Raw genomic sequence first — 5,083 nt, forward strand, 5'->3', positions numbered from 1 at the left:
AAAAGAATGAAATACTGGGATGGGCCACAATGTGGACAAACCTTGAAACATTATGCAAAGTGAAAACCAATCACAAAAGACCACTTACTATCTGATTGCATTTATTATTATTTTTTCAGATGTGCTTTTACACAATCCATTTATATGAAATGTCCAGAATAGGGAAATCTATATAGATACAGAAAGTAGATTAATGGCTGTCTAGGACTAAGGAGAGTATGATGAGAAGGTAGGAGGGTGATAGATTAAGGGTCTGAGATTTAAACTGTCTGTTTAATGTCATCAGAGAACTGTCAAAAATATCCAGAATTTGAAAGGCTAAGGTTCCAAAGAAAAAAGAAGCTAAGTGAGTCCAATATTCTGTATACCTCTTTTACCCTCAAGCCGTTAATGACTCTTAGGGTGGCCAGGGTTGTAGCAGGGCAGGGAGTAGGATTGCTGAGAGGGCAGGCAGAGAGTGGATGCTAAGAAGCAAAGAAGCTGGCAATCCTGTGGAGCTGGGTTGGAGCCTGCCAAGACAGCCAGGACCTAAATAGCCAAGATTCCTAAAGAGAGGAGGCCTGGGGAAGACAGCCTGAAACTCAGTAACTTTCCCTTCAACACTGAAAAAATAAGAATAATTCTCTAGCAAGACTAATTTTTAAAAAAAGAGAGATCAAGCACAAATTACAAGTAAAAGGAACAGAAACAGTTTGTGGCCTCACTACAGGTCCCACAAACATCAAAGAGTTACTAATGGGATATTAGAAGAACCCTATGCCAATAAATTTGGAAATTTAGATGAAATGGACAAACTCCTGGAAAAATAAAACTTATTAAAACTGCCTCAGAAAGACTGGAAAATCTGAATGGTGCTTTAGCTATTAAAGAAACTGAATCTATCATTTTTAAGTCTTTCCACAAAAGAATCTTCAGATCTAGTTGGTCATACTAGAACGAATATGAATGAATAAGAACTCATACTGATTAATTCTTCCATTGAGGAAGAAGGAAGACTAATACTAAGCAACTTCTGTCAGAAAAAAAAATCTATAAATAAGAGAATTTATCAAGTTTACTAGTAAACAAGATCAATATATAACAAAACATCAAAAATTAACTATTAAAAATGAAATTTGAGACCAGGCATGGTGGCTCACACCTATAATCCTAGCACTTTGAGAGGCTGAGGCAGGTAGATTACTTGAGTTCAGGAGTTCAAGACTAGCATGGGCAACATGGCAAGACCCCATCTCTACAAAAAATATAAATATTAGCCAGGCATGGTGGCGCATGACTGCAGTCCCAGCTACATGGAAGGCTGAGGCAGGAGGATGGCTTGAGCCGAGCAGGTGAGGTTGCAGTGAGCCAAGATCGTGCCACTGCACTCTGGCCTAGGCAACAGAGTGAGACTCTTTCTAAAAAATAAATAAATAAATAAAATTTGAAAAAATGATATGATAGTGGCTTTCATCTGTCCCCCCACATTGGGACAAATTTTAATTTTTTAAAAAATAATCATCTGATGCTGAATTTAAAACTTTGGAGGGAATCAAAAGAGAAGGTCTTGCACTCCTGTTTATCCAACAGACATAAACACCTGTGTGTCTTCCTTTTAGGCAGAAAACAAGGACAACATTCTTGACATTCAGCTGCAAGGGAGCCCTATACTGCCAGTGCCATAAGACTTCCAGTATGCCTGCCTGAGCTTTGAAAGAGAGGAGAGGAAGCCAAGTCTTCCAGCGGATCAGACCCACAAGCTCATCCTCTAGTTTTTTTCAAAGGGCATCATTCCTATAAGAAAAACTTTCTTGGGCTTGGCTGAAGAACCTTCTGGAAATGTAGACAAAAGGATAAAAGCCAAAGACCAAGAACCCTGGCCAGTGGGAGTCAGAGGGCCAGAATTTGGTGTAAATCCTGCTCTAAATACTGTTAACACTTCCTTTCCACCACTGCATCAACAATTGTTTGAAAAAGTGATTGTGTGAACAAGTGCATCAATGATTATTTGAACAAGTATCAGAAAGGTTTATTAATGCCTTTAATAAAAAGGGAACTTAAAATTTTAATCCAAAAGACCTCTAAGGTTTCAAAATGTAACTAGGAAACAAAACTGAACAGAATTTACAGAAAAAAATGTCTAATAAAAACACAAATATCTAATAACCATGTGAAAAGCGTTTGCCTGGAGTAGAAATCAAAATTAAAATGAACTACCTTTTTTTTGCCAAACATGTTACTAGAGATGTTTTTAATAAACATTTTCCAAAAAAAAGAGTGACATAGGCACCCTCATATCTGATGGTGGGAGTCTATTAGTACATCTTCAAAATCTATAAAATATTAACAGATAAGAAAGAGATCCTGACAGGGCTGATTCTAACCTAAATACCACAAAGGAACAAGTGCTGTGGGCATGGGATGAGAGTTAATATGTCCTAGTCTACCTCATGTCTAAATATGCTGAAACAGCTTCTATTTAAAATAAGTGCTGTCCTCCAGTTGTCGCAAATAAAAAGACAAGTATCTTTATGCTGTTGACCTGGTTTTCCTACCATGATTCAGTAATGACTTTAAGAAAGAGCTAAATCAACTGGCAAACTGCATTAGAAAGAAGAGTTTAGGGCCAGGTGCAGTGGCACATGTCTGTATTCTCAGCACTTTGGGAGGCCAAGTTGGGCAGATTGCTTGAGGCCAGGAGTTCGAGACCAGCCTGGCCAACACAACAAAACCCTGTCTCTACCAAAAATGCAAAACTTAGGCCAGGCACCGTGGCTCATGCCTGTAATCCCAGCACTTTGGGAGGCCGAGGCAGGTAGATCACCTGAGGTCAGGGGTTCGAGACCAGTCTGGCCAACATGGTGAAACCCTGTCTCTCCTAAAACTACAAAAATTAGCCAGGTGTGGTGGCAGGTGGCCGTAATAACAGCTACTCACAAGACTGAAGCAGAAGAATCACTTGCAGTGAGCCCAGGTCACACCACTGCACTCCAGCCTGGGGAAGAGAGCAAGACTCCATCTCAAAAAATAACAATAAATAAAAATACAAAAATTAGCTGGGTGTACGCTCCAGCCTGGGTGTCAGAGAAAGACTCTGTCTCAAAAAAAAAAGAAAAGAGTTGAGGTAGAACACATTCAGATTGACAGTATATTCCCAACATATTGCTCCAGCACTACAAACATACAACTCACACATGCACACATACTTCACGAAATTCTTTTTTGTTATTTTTATGTCTTTTCAAAACATACCTCCTTTTAATCCCCTAAATTCTGTTCAACCACTTTCCCCTCTCTCCCACCAGTTATCCTCTGTCTGATGTTAAATACCCCAAATGCTTCACATCCTTGGCTTTCTTCTCTTTCAGGTTTATACCTTCTTGATGAAAGTGAGACTCTCAGTCTGCTATTGCTTCAAGAACTCTTATCTCTACGCAGTTTTCAAATCCATACCTCCAACTCTACATGAACTTCCCTCACAAATACTAGATCAATATTTATTGTATTGACTTTAAGTGTACACACCTAAAATGGAATTTTCCTTTCTTACCCCCATCTCAACTTCTTTCTGTTTTATATTTATTTATTTATTCATTCATTCCACAAATAGTTGAAAAGTTCCAGGCATAATTATTGCTTGGTATGTATTATTGACCACACATTCTTCCAAATAGACATGAAAAAAATCAAGCTTCATTCTTCTCAGCCCTTTACTTGCTCAGGTCAACGCTGTGCACTAACTCACACAGGTGCCTTAGATTCAGCCTTTTTCTTCATCCCCACTAACACTTCAGCCCTAGTCCTCATTCTCTCTCACCAGGATGCCTGAAGCAACCTCTTGTATGGTTTCCCTACCAGTAAAGTCAGTCCATCTTATGCACAGTTGGCAGGATTATCTTCCTAAAAAGTAAACAGGATCATGTCACTTCCAGTTCTGAAAAGCCTTACATAGCCCATAGCAATGGTGGGATCTGTGGATCAACCACAGTAGAATCAGGTGGGAGAGCTCATTAAGCTATCACTTGCTGAGCCCAGACCTACTGCATCCATCTCCTTGGAGAGAAGATTCGGGAATTCCCTTTTTTAATGAGCTCCCCAGGCCATTCTTGTACCCACTAAAGGTAGAGAACCATGGTCCTGCAGGAGGAAATCCAAGCTCCTTAGGCCAAAATAAAAGGTCCTTCACTCCCTCGGCCCAACTGGTCTCAGTTCCCTCCACTCTATACTGTTCACCCTACACACCAGTCATACTTAATATCTCACTCTTGTCTAAGCACTTCAGTCCCTCCACACCTCCACGCCTGTCTCTATACTCTGCTTCCCTGCCTTCTCCTCCACCTAGTAAAACCCTGATCCCCCTTCCTCTGAGAATCCTTCCCTGACCAACACCCGCTGCCCCACCAGAGTTGTCTCCTGCCCCATCAGAACTGCACTTTATGCATTAAAGATGACATAATATTCTATATAATATGTAATGAATAGATTCATATTGGTTCTGTTTCTCTGGAAACCAATAAATATGTATTATTTACACATATATAGAGAGAAGATATTCTCTCTCTCTCTAGAGAGATTTACTATAACATATTATAATGAATTGGCTCATGTGATTATGGAGGCTGAGAAGTCCCAAGATCTGCAGTTGGCAAGCTGGAGACCCAGGAGAGCTGATGTGTGGGTTCCAGTCCAAATCTGAAAAAGGCCTGAGAACCAGGAGATTTTATATGTGTGTGTGTATACACACATACACACACACACACACACACACACACCTGTTTTTCTAGAGAACTTTGACTAACACAGTCACAAAGCAGCCATTTGAAAAATGTTTATATGTCCCATTGAAAACACTGTCCATTAGCATAGAATAGGTTTCTTAGAAAAAAAAAGAGCAAAGAAAATCCTGTCCATTATGTTAAGTGCTCCACTGAAATAGTCCTAGACACAACTTGAATGCCTGCTCACACCCAAATGTATGTATCTCTTGTCCCACCACTTCCCTGACATCCATACATAAGGATCTACCTAGCCACTGTCCACCAGACATCTCAACTGAATTCTCTCTCTCTCTCTCTTTTTTTGAGACAGGATGTCACTCTGTTGT

The sequence above is a fragment of the Cebus imitator genome, unplaced genomic scaffold, assembly GCF_001604975.1.
Source record: "Cebus imitator isolate Cc_AM_T3 unplaced genomic scaffold, Cebus_imitator-1.0 Scaffold206, whole genome shotgun sequence".
Taxonomy (NCBI): Eukaryota; Metazoa; Chordata; class Mammalia; order Primates; family Cebidae; genus Cebus; species Cebus imitator.